Below are 12,094 nucleotides of genomic sequence, written 5' to 3' on the forward strand. Positions count from 1 at the left end.
TAGACTTGTTTATTTAGGTGCCTCTAGTATACCCAGGTAGATATGGCCAATATGCACTTAGAAATGTTTTGGAACTCAGAAGAGAATTCAGGGCTAAAGATAGGTTTTTGGAATTACCAGTTTATAAGTAATATGTGAGACCATGAGAACAGATGTAAATATCCAAGGGAGAAAGCGTAAGTTGAAAAGACGCTAGTCTTCAGGGCAGTCAGGAAGGTATGAACGACTGGTGAAGAGAGGGGAGGACAGTGCATTCAGGGAGACTGGCAAGTGAGGAGGCGAGGAGTAGAACTGAGAGGTTTTCCAGGACGAAGAGTGTTGCCCACGTTTCTTAGGGAGAAGAGAAAGGGGGAGGGTTGATGGCGAGGGAGAAATGAAAGAAAGAAGAGAAGGGGCCTATTGACGACTTGAGGTTTCAAGGTGGTGAGGATCGTCTAGGAGCTTTGGGGTCAGCCTTGGAGGGAAGGAGGTGACTGAAAATATTAGTTAGGAAGTAGACAGGAGAGAAGTTGTGGGCCCATCAGTCCTGATGACCTTTCCCTTCTCAGCGAAGCAGAAGGCTGAGCGCAGAGGAGCATTGGTGGAGTTGGGAGGTCTTTATAAATCAAAATATATGATGCACCTAGATTTTGTGGAACTCTCAGACTACATTTCAGTTTTGGAATATAAATCATTGTTCACTTTCTTCTGAACCCTAAAACATCATAAACACCCTAAAACAAGAGCCAACAACTTAAAAAAAAAAGGGAGCCAACAACTTGCACCAAAAGCCACCACTGCTTGTAAAACTCACGCTGGGAATTTCTGACCAGCTGAAGGCTTGCCTTCCAATGTGTAACTTGATTTAATAGAGCAAATCTATGCAGCTCTGATAGATGTCAAGATCGATGGCTGAGTAATTTATGCCTTAACTAACTTGATAAATTGACTCGGTCTTTGAGAATGTTATACCTTCTTGGGAGATAGAGGAAAAACTCCTTGGGGTAGGGAGGTCCCCTGAGAAATGTTAGTGTTCCTGAAGTAATAATAGGCTAGAAGGCCTTTTATTATGGGATGAGTGTGACAGCTAAGAAATGGAAAGAAATGTGAGTCACACAGAGTCCTCATTCCATGACCTTCAGTCATTGTCAATCAGATTTAGGAAAATGTGAGGAATTTCAATATTATATAGTTTATTTGTGTTTTATATAATACTTACAAATGCTGTAACTTTAGCTTCACTTCTGGTGAAAAATGAGGCAAATATAAGGTTTCACTTTCTTCCTTTGTTTTAACGTTTCTGCTGCTATAAGAGGCAGAAACTCCTTTAGCAGAGAGAAGGAATGGGGGAGGAGAGAAAGGCTGCTGCCCCCAGTGGAGTGGAGCCCTCAGAATTTTACAGTTTGCTCTGCTTGCCTTTGGGACGTCTTACCTTTGCCCCAGGCTTCCCACTGCAGAGCCTAACGTGGGGTGAGCCCAGAGCAGGCTGGCGGCACAGCCACAGGACTCGGCAGAAGCTTGCCTGTTCTTGCCCAGGCCTCGCTCTGCACCTCAGGGGTAGGTACAAAGTAGCTTTGAAGACCTGAGGCCGGGCTGGCCAGGACCTGTTTATTCCTGGCCAGTGGCCAACTTTGAGGACTCTAAAGGTCTTGCTAATTGGCACATTTTGTGACACACTGGTTGGGGACAGTGGACAGCCTAGGGGACTTTGCCCTTCCTTTGGCCAAACTAACAACACAAGACCCTTAAATATGGGGCAAACTAAAGTGAAAAAGTTTAGGAAAATTAGAACCAGAAGCATTGGAAAGATTTTGCCTTTATGTAAAATTTCCCGACCTTTTCTTTTTAAAAGAAAATTAGCTAATAAACATTTATTAAGCATTGGTCATTTATGGCTTATAAAACTTTCTAAGACTTCGAGCACTCACTGTTGGTTGCACAGCTGTAGGACCGAATGTGCTCTCACACTTCAACCAGCTTTCCTTTTCTAGAGCAGATGTTCACTCTGTCATGTCCTGGGTCCTGATGGACCTCTGGATGAAAGGGGATTCTTTTGTCAGACACAGATCCTGAGGCATTTTCCGTTCAGTGCTGCCAGATGTAAGAGAGGACTCCTGTCCTGCCTCAGGGAACACAGGCTCTGCCTGCTCACAGTGTCCATTGCTCAAAGCTGGAGGAACAGCAAGGAGCAGTCACAGATGTGAGAATGACATGTCCCCTGCCATTGTCATGATCCCTTGGACACATTCCTCCTGTGCACATGAATGGATTTAGAGATAGTCTATGAGTATCTTTTTTTCTGTTTTTTAACAAGTATTCTTTGTTTTCTACTGAAACTTCAAACACTGCTTGTGTCTTATTTACTGTTGGATATATCAAGGACAGTGTTTTCCTGCTTCTGACGAGCTTACAGAAACAGGCCGTATTTCTATTTTTCTGAGAATTTAGTTCTGCTTATAAGTAAGGAGACAAAAATAGCCTTCTAAATCTCTGATCCTTAAGTTTATCTTCCCTCTTAACTTTACCAGGAAGTCAGCAGGACCCAAGTGCATTCAGGGTGGAGGTAAGAGGTGAGAAATGAAGTGAAGAGGTTGTTCTTACGTAGGAGCCTGGCAAGTGTTTCAGTCCCTGAGCCCGGGGAATGGCTGCCGTAATCTAAAGTCAACAGAAGAAGCAATCCAGGGCCAACGAGCAGGGCAAAGTACACAACAGGAATCAGGGTCATGGCTTACAAATTGATCTGGGAGTGAAACTATGAGCCTGCATAAAGCTTTTACAGGGCTTGACTCCAGGAAATAAGGTGAATACATTTCCAAGGTAGTTAATTTAAAGCTGGAGCTTTCAAAACTTTAACACCTTTTTTGTTTTCCCTAAGTGATTGGGAAGGTGGTGGGCATTTGTCCACTATGTGTTCTGTTCAGCACCACCCCCCTTTCATTTGGAGGGAGGTGCAGTACTCCACACGGGATCAATGGTGATCCCTCTCTCCCTACCCTAGACATCCAGGGTATGGTGGAGGGAGGATCCAGGCTTGGTCCCTTCTCCCTGGGCCTTTGAATATCAAGGCAGTGAAACAAAGATTCTAGAACATTTCAGAAGCCACTTTTGTTGACGGTGTCATCCTGTGGGCAGCAGTGGGATATTGTCCTGTGGCATGACCTTGACTGTGATCCTTACTGCCCGTTCTCTCTTGTTTTCCAGCCCATTTCCTGAGTGTTTGTTCTCTAGCCCTCCTATCTATCCTGTGCACTATTCAAAATCCTCCAATATCATTAGCCAGCACTGGCTTCTGTTGCTTGCAACCAAGAATTAGATCAGGCCACCTGATGTTCCTGTCTTCAAATCTAAAGAGGTGTTTCCAGTCCTACTGGTTGGTCTCTGTTTAGAATGGTCTGGAAACAAGCATGAGAGCAGCTGTAGTTAGAGATTTTAAGACAAATCTAGAGTCAGGGTTTTCTGGCATGTTACCAAAATGGACACAACCAACAATGTAGAGAGAAATTTTACTGAGCATGGGCTTTAAATAGTCAACATTTGCAGGTGTGAATCCCAGGCCACAGGCCTAGGAGGCAAGAGATACTGAGTTTTTTCATGTGTTTAAATCAACTTAATTTCAACTTTATCTTTTACTACATAGCAAGAAGTAAATAAATTCCCAAGCATACTTGACTGGCCCGAAAGCCCCCTCACCCCAAGGGTCATTTGGAAGCTCAGGGTTTCATGGTGCCAAGACATGGGGGAGGCCCTCTGCTCACCAGTCATTGGACTGAATCATGACTGCTGAGACACCCATTGTCCTGGCCAGTGCAGTCCCTTCAGACCTGTTGGCTCTGTTTGTTCCTCTGTGTCACTTTAAGCATGGGGATCTTTGGCAAGGCTGCTGACTAGAGTCTTATCTTTCTAGGTGTACCACGAAGATAAACTTTTGAAGATTTGGTCACCTCCTTAGGGCAGTATTAAGGAGATGGCTCTTGTCCCTAAAGTTGAGGAACCCAGAGAACTCTGCCCCTCTTTCCTCTCTCCAGGAATCTTTTAGTGTGATGGACATTCTACTTTCTTCATGTTTTCCTTACAACTCCTCTCCTGCTGCACCAATAGATTAATGCCCTCAACTTCTGAAGACAAAAGTCAAGGAGGCTGGTGTGGTTCAGCTGGTTGAGTGTTGTCCCATGAACCAGGAGGTCGCACATGCCTGGGCTGTGAGCTGAATCCCCAGTGGGGGTGGGCGGGGTGGGGGAAGCTGATCGATGTTTCTCTCTCTCTCTCTCTAAAATAAATAAAAACATATTTTTAAAAATGTAAAGAAGGAAAATATCTCACAGGCAAACTGCTTTCTGCTTTGCCACAAACCTCCTTTGAGACAAGGAAGCACAGAACCTATTTTCTACTCAAAAGGGGGAAGGGAGATGGGTCACTGTATGGGGTTGGAGGGGAAGAAAAACAAATTAATAGATTTTAAAGCTTTGCCAATAAAATTTAAAATTAATGAGGGGAAAAATAAAATAGAAGTGCTGAAAGGCTGGGCTGCAAAATAGAAGGGTTTATTGTATTTGGTGTCACTACCTTCTGTGATTCCTTAAAGCTTCATTAAGAGATGCAATCTATTTCAGTTTGAATAATGTCACTCGTCCTTTCACACCCTAACTTTGTAGTGCCAGGAATGAGGAGTGTTTCTTATCTGCATTCTGTAAATGAAGTCAGCATTTCTATCTCTAATTAATATGGGACTTCTACTCCAGCTAGAAACAAATATTTGTGTTACAAATGAAATAGCATATACTCCACAAACAAGCTTCTTACTAAGCCCCCTGTTCCAGCTGCTGCTTTGAATCAAATCCACTTACTATAGACTTTCCAATCTTGGGTAGCAAGGGGGCTTAGGTGAGGTATTTGTGCCAGCTTGTAAGCATAATAATTCACTGATACATTTAAAATAAGCATTTGCTAAATTTTTTTTATTCATTAGAAATGCTGATTCCAAGAAGCAAAGAATCTACATTTTGGGGATTTGTAGGTCTAGTTCATTTCACACATAGGAAGCCTGGATCCTGGTAAAACTGATGAATCACTAGAAGAGGAGAGGTCAGATCTTCATAAAACCATAACCACTACTGACTTCAAGTCACAGAAACTTATTCAAATGAGCTTAAACCATAGCAGGATTTATGTTCCATTAAGCAAGGCCAGAGGCAGGTTAGGTCTAGGATTGGTCAACCCAGGGGCTCAGTGACATCATGGAAAACCCAGATTCTGCCCTTCATTCCCCTCTGTCTGTTGGCTCCTTCCCTTAGGTCCCAAGACAGCTGAAGAACTTCTAAGCATCAAGATTTCCAGATCTTCTTGCTTCTCTCTTTGTTGCTGTTGTTGTTGTTAATTCGCGTCTTTTATTAGCCTGTACACAAACACTTGTCTTCTGGTTTGTTGAATCAATAGCCCAGACAACATTTGCCACAACAATGTCTGTCAAAGTGGTTGTCCATAGAGGCTCCAGCACCGCAGCCGCCTGCAGGGCCCTCCCGACGGAGAGCACTGTTTTTGCGTTGTCATCCTCTCCGCCGTGTTTCAGGACAGCCGCTTCCCCTTCTTTCTCTTATGCTCTTCTTCTGGGTGGGAGTGTAAGACTCTTCCCTTTTCTTGGCACCACCGTGAGGTCTCCACACAAGATGAAGAGTGGACTCCTTTTGAGTGTTGTAATCTGACAGAGCACGTCCCTCTTCCAGTTGCTTGCCGGCAAAGATCAGACTTTGCTGACCAGGAGGAATTCCTTCCCTATCCTGGGTCTTGGCCTTTACATTTTCTATTGTATACGAGGGCTCAGCCTCGAGAGGGATGGTCTTCCCTGTAAGGGTTTTCTCGAAAATCTGCATCTTTGCTGTGATTCCATCTGGAAAGGAGGAGCCGCTTGTCTCTTCTTAGTAGCAAGAGAATTTCTTCCAGAACAATGCCTCCACCCCAGCAGATTTCTTCTATTGTTTCACTGGCTAGAACTGAATCAAGACCACTCCCTTGGGGCTTTACCCAGGGTGCCCTCTCCACAGGTCATGGCCATGGAGACCAAATCTCTGCTTTCCCAAGGAAGGAAGGGATAGATTAAGACAGGCAACCAGCAGTGTATATCATGCCAACTTATAGTCTGTGAGCTTTAAAATAGCTTGTAAATGTCTTTTTTTCCCCATTCACTTTTTTAGTCCTCATTATGCTTCTTTTTTTTTTTTAAATTTATCTTTATTGTTGAAAGTATTACAGGTGTCCCATTCCCCCCCCCCATTAACCCCCTCCACCTCGCTCCCACCCCCTCCCCAGGCCTTCACCCCGTTATTAACTGTGTCCATGGGTTATGCATATATGCATATAACTTCTTTGGTTAATCTCTTCCCGCCCTCCACCCCCCTTCCCTCTTTCCTCTGAAATATGATCGTCTGTTGCATGCATCAATGTCTCTGCATTTATTTAGTTCGTCAGATTCTTTTGTTCATTAGCTTCTTCCTAAAGAAGACCCTTCAACTTTTCCTGTAGTGCTGGTCTAGTGGTGATGAACTCCTTTAGCTTTTTCTTATCTGTGAAGCTCTTTATTTGACTTTCAATTCTAAATGATAGCTTTGCTGGGTAGAGCAATCTTGGTTGTAGTTCCGTGTTTTTCATCACTTGAATATTTCTTGCCACTCCCTTCTGGCCTGCAAGGTTTCTGTTGAGAAATCACCTGACAGTCGTATGGGGGCTCCCTTGTAACTAACTGCTTTTCTCTTGCTACTTTTAAGATTCTCTCTTTGTCTGTAACCTTTGGCATTTTAATTATGATGTGTCTTGCTGTGAGCCTCTTTGGGACCCTCTTGTTTGGGACCCTCTGTGCTTCCTGGACTTGTAAGTCTATTTCTTTCCCCAAGAAGGGGAAGTTTTCTGTAATTATTTTTTCAAATAGGTTTTCAATTTCTTGGTCTCTTTCTTCCCCTTCTGGCATCCCAATAATATGAATGTTGGGCCTCTTGAAGTTGTCCCAGAGGCTCCTTATACTATTTTCATATTTCTCGATTCTTTTTTCTTTTTGCTCTTCTGGTTGGGTGTTTTTTGTTTCCTCATGTTCCAAATTGCTGATTTGATTCTCAGCATCCTCTACTCTACTGTTGATTCCATGTAAATTATTCTTTATTTCAGTTCGTGTAGACTTCATTTCAAATTGGTACTTTATTATGTTATAGATTTTCTCGGTTATTTCCCTAATATTCTGCTTAAACATCCTTATAAACAAAATTCTGAACTCTGTATCTGTTAGCTTATTTGGATCTATTTCATTTAGTTCCTCTTCTAGAGATTTCTTCTCTTCTTTCCTTTGGGACATGTTCCTTTGCCTCCACATTTTGGCTGTTTCCAGGTGTTTGTTTCTATGTATTAGGTAGAGCTGCTATGTCTCCTGGAATTTATAGAGTGGCTTTGTGTAGTAGGCGTCCTGTAGGGTCCAGTGGCTCAGCCTCCCCAGTCACCTGAGCTGGGCCTTCTAGGTGCTCCCCTGTGTGGGCTGTGTGCACTGTCCTGTTGTAGTTGAGCCTTGGTTGCTGTTGGCACTGGCTGTGAGGACCAGCTGCAACTACAGCCAAAGAGCTGCTGTGCTGGAGACACCCCTATGGATCAGGATTTACTTCAGTGGGGCTTTGGTGTTCACCAAGTGCGATCCTTACGTGTGTCACTCTTGGATGTGGTAGGGTTGTAATCCAGCGTGGTCAAGTCTGACCACCAGGTGCACTGTCTCTAGGGCCTCCCGGGAGGTGCAAAGCCAGCCTGTGCCAGTGCTTTGCCCAGGGCCACCCAGCATGAGCTACTCAGCAAACCATAGATGGCTGCTACTTGTGCTGGGCTTGGAGGTGTCCAGCAGAGGCCAAGCTGTGAGCCAGTGCAGGCTGCCGCTAGTGCCAGGCCTGGGGCCACTTATCAAGCTGTATGGGGTATGCTGAGGCCAGCTGCTGCTTGTTTGAGAGATTTTGGGAAAGTCCTAAGCATGATGCTTGAGTGGCCACTTGCATAAAAAAACCACTGGAAATGGCCTGGATGAGCTGCAGGTGGGGAGGGGCGGGGCCTCCGGGAATCACCGGGCGTGAGTCAGGTGTTGGCGATTCAAATATGGCGCCTGCCTGCCCTCTGTTCCGGGAGGACTCACCGAAGGAGCCATGGCCTCTGCCAGCCCTTCTGCCCGGGAGGAAGCCGCCCCTCCAGCTCTCGCCGGGATTCCAGGCAGGTTAGTTCCTCCCCGAGTGTCCCAGGTCCTTTCAGGCCGCTGCCCGGCGCTGGGCTCGGAGGGAGCGTCCGAGTGAGTCCGTGCCGGGCCCTTTAGGAGGAGCTGCTGGGGCTCCCGCAGCCTCCGCGACCCTCAGGGACAGTCCCCGCTGGTTTCACAGCCCAGAGTTGTGGGGACGTCTCTTCTGGCCCTGGAGCCCTGGGCTGGGGGCCTGCTGTGGGGCTGGGACCCCTCCCTCCTCTGGGAAACCCCCACCGTCGAGATTCCCTCCTGGGTTTACCCCGCGGCACCGGGTGTGGGCCTGAGGCGAGTCTCCGATTCAGCCCCGATCCGCCCGCGTCTCCGCCCCTCCTATGGTCTCGATGCTCCCTCAGCTCCCTGGTTGTGGGGCTTCTGTGCAGCCAGATCTCAGGAGGCTCTGAGTGATGGTGGTTCTGTATTTTAGTTGTAATTTTGATGTGGTTGCGGGAGGCGGCGGGTGCAGTTGTTACCTACGCCGCCATCTTGTTTCTCTCCTGTGTTTTTTAAAAATTGTTTGCTGTTCTTTATTTTATTGATTTCAGAGAGAGGAAGGGAGAGGGAAAGAGAGAGATAGAAACATCAATGATGAGAGAGTCATTGATCGGCTGCCTCCTGCACACCCCCGACGGGATCAAGCCCGCAACCCGGGCATGTGCCCTGACCGGGAATCGAACCTCGATCTCCTAGACCATATAGGTCGATGCTCAGCCGCTGAGCCACGCCCACCGGGCCTGTAAATGTCTTACATATTTCTGCTCCTGTGCTTCTCTCTCCACATCCCCTTTGCTTGGGGTTATCCCATCTGCCACCATCCCTTCCTTAACAGCCTCAAGTGTCTTCTCTCTCCTACCCACCTCCCGTCACAGACCCCACTACGTGTCCCCAGCAGCCTTCTCATTCCCTCTTTAAGAAAGTGGAAAGAATTTCTTCCACTGACAAGACTGAAAGATTGCTCAGAATTCTGTTCTCCCATTTATTTATTCACTTAATATATATTTATTGAGTGTCTACCATATGTCAGCCTGTCAGGGTGCTAGGTGCTGAGGATACAAAGATAATTAAAGCACAGCTTTGCCCTCAAAGAACTTGTAGAGGAAATATGTAAATAGGCAAACTGTCTAGTATGAAGGTTGTTATAGAAACCACATTATAAGTAAGGAGTTAGAGAACTATTGATAATATGGTTCAGGGACACTGTGGGAAAAATAAGTATTGCAAGGTGGACTGGGAACCAAGCCACATTGTTGATGTTTCCAAACTACTGGCTTAAAAATGAAATTTCGAAGAATAATCGGTTTACAAATTAGGGTCCATATAAAGTGTTCCATGTTAAGAAGAAAGCATGAGGCGGAGGGGATTAGATTCTCCAGCTTTTCAAAGCAGTTGGGGACTTTGTCCTTTACAAATCTTATTAGAAACATCTCTTTTCTAGATTTTAATTAGAAGTAAATATATGATGTTAAAATATATTCTCCTAACTGCTGAATGTTTCTTGTGAATTTTCTTCAAATTTCAGAAGGAACAAAATATTTTAGGATGAGCTCCTTAATGGTTCTCTCTTACTCAAGGTCATTTTCACTTATTTCAGAGAGTTGTCTCAGGAGTCAGGGAGATGTTATATGATTTGGAGGCTCCTGCTTCTTGAGAATCATCCTGAATTTTCCGATGGCTTTCCTAGCTCCTCTTCACACTCATCCAGTCATTGTCTCCACATCTTGGTCCTTTGCTCTTTGCTAGTCTCTGTACATACCCTCTCCCCTGAGAGGGCATCTATTCATGCACTGCTCCTATCACAACCACGTCACTTATGCCCAAATTTAGTTTGGTTCTGTCTCTCTTCCAAGTTCTGTATCACATTTCCATATGACTGATGGATATTTCCAATTGGGTATATTGCTACTAATTCAAACTTGGTACACCTAAAGTCATCATATCCTCCATTATCTCCAATTCTATTCTTAATATTTATTTATTCAAGGCCAGTCCATTCAAATCGCATCTTCCCTATAGTAGGTCAAGTCCCATAACAGGTACATGTACATTAAGTGTCTGTGATGGGACTTGACCTATTACAGATCAGAGTATAGACTGGTGAGCAAGCAGTCCAGCTCCATAGAGCTAGGCGATGTATCAGATCATAAGCGACAGTCACTCAATCATCTCAGCTAAAACTGACCTCTCATTTCTGATCTAAAACTTTTATTTTCTATTACTGAAGATAAAACCACAACAACAGCTTACTTTGAAGAGAAATTGCTAAGGGCTGTGCGCTATTGTGAATGCTTAACACACAATGACTCATTTAATCTTCACAGCCTGTGAGATAGCACTGTTTCCCCTGCCGTATTTCTTTTTTTACAGAAGAGGAAACAAAAACAGAGAGGTGAAGAAACTCACCTAGGTAATGAGTTTGCTTCCACGAAAGCCAGGAAAATAAAATTATAACAAATTCTAGTTGGGGGTACAAATAAAGCATTTAAACTTAAAATAATGTTTTAAACACTTTCTAGTTTTCAATATTTTATCAATCACATTACTATCTTGGAAAAAAATTAACCATTAAAATACACACAAACACACACACACACACACACACACAAACATATACCAAAGCATGGATATAGAGATGCACATGTTCCCTTTAGCCTTGGGCTCCAATATGACTTGGTACAGCATTATTGGAACTTGTCTTTATTTAAATTTTTGCTATTTGTGCATCATAAAGTCTTTGCATTAGATTTTAAAAAAATATTGCATTAAAATATTATTTATCTTGATTACTGGGCTGTTTTCAGCACCCTCTTAGATTTTGTGCCAGAGGTGAGTGCCTTGCTCTAATCCTGGGTTGGGTGGTAGAGCTGGGATTCAGACCAAAGCAATCTGGCTCCAAGCCTGCACTCCTGACCATTACACTACTCACGTTTTAGAATCCTTGATTTTTGTATCTATATCTACATATCACTGTTCTTTTCAATTAACTACAAATGCCTTGGGGACATAGACCATTTATTATAGTGCCTTCTTATGTTCCGAAAGCAGTTAGCATGGTATTTGTGCGGCACACATGGGTGTTTGATGAAGGTTGGCTGAAAGGGGATCAAAAGATACTTTTCCACAATTTGTAGGTTTGCTTTCTTCACTGCAATTTTCCTCTTACATATTATTGCATTTTAATGTTATAAAAATAATTCACTGAATATCTCATAAAAGGATTATAGCCCTGGCCAGTGTGGCTGAGTTGGTTGAGTGTGGTCCCGTGCACCAAAAGGTCGCTGGTTTCCTTCCTGGTCAGGGCACATACCCAGGTTTTGGGTTTGATCCCTGGTTGGGGTGCTTGTGGGAGGCAACTGATCGATGTTTCTGTCTCTCTCTGCCTCTCTTCCTCTCTAAAATCAATAAAAACATATTTAAAAAATGATGAACACATTAATAAAAACATTATGAAAATAAAATACTTTCTTCAAACCAGTGTTTTCTTCTTAGTGCAACTTTTTGCATTTTTCGGAAATACATGGCCTTTGGGAAGAAAACCTGGAAGTATTTTGTGAGTGAACAGATCAGTGTAGTAAAGAGGAGGCAGACAGTTCATTGACATCACTGTCAGTGCTTCAGCTACAATATCGTAGACGCAAAGCTCTGCGGTTCGTCTGCCCTACAGACCTGAGCTTCACCCCTCCACCCGCACCCCCTGCTGCGGAGTCCTCTTCACGGTGGGTGCGCCCCTCAGTGTGGGGATGTCACACCTGGGGGGTTATCTTTTCTCCAGCACTACTTCTGGGAATGACAGGAGGGGATGAGAATTTTCTCTCCTGCCACTGAACGATCAGAAATGTGGTTTTGGGGGGAGGTGGGGTCAATGATGAATAC

The 12,094-nt window shown here is 44.4% G+C and overlaps 1 pseudogene across 1 annotated transcript; it reads right to left on the reverse strand.

Moving 5' to 3' along the window:
* Positions 1-1,979: 1,979 nt before the first annotated feature.
* On the reverse strand, positions 1,980-5,846 carry LOC308551886 (ubiquitin-ribosomal protein eS31 fusion protein pseudogene; annotated as a pseudogene). Its single transcript has 2 exons — positions 5,384-5,846; positions 1,980-2,149 (listed from the first exon to the last, which is right to left on the reverse strand). The product of its transcript is annotated as a ubiquitin-ribosomal protein eS31 fusion protein pseudogene (transcript).
* Between the last annotated feature and the right edge of the window lie 6,248 nt (positions 5,847-12,094).

This window comes from Miniopterus schreibersii (genome assembly GCF_964146895.1).
Source record: "Miniopterus schreibersii genome assembly, chromosome: 1".
Classification (NCBI taxonomy): Eukaryota; Metazoa; Chordata; class Mammalia; order Chiroptera; family Miniopteridae; genus Miniopterus; species Miniopterus schreibersii.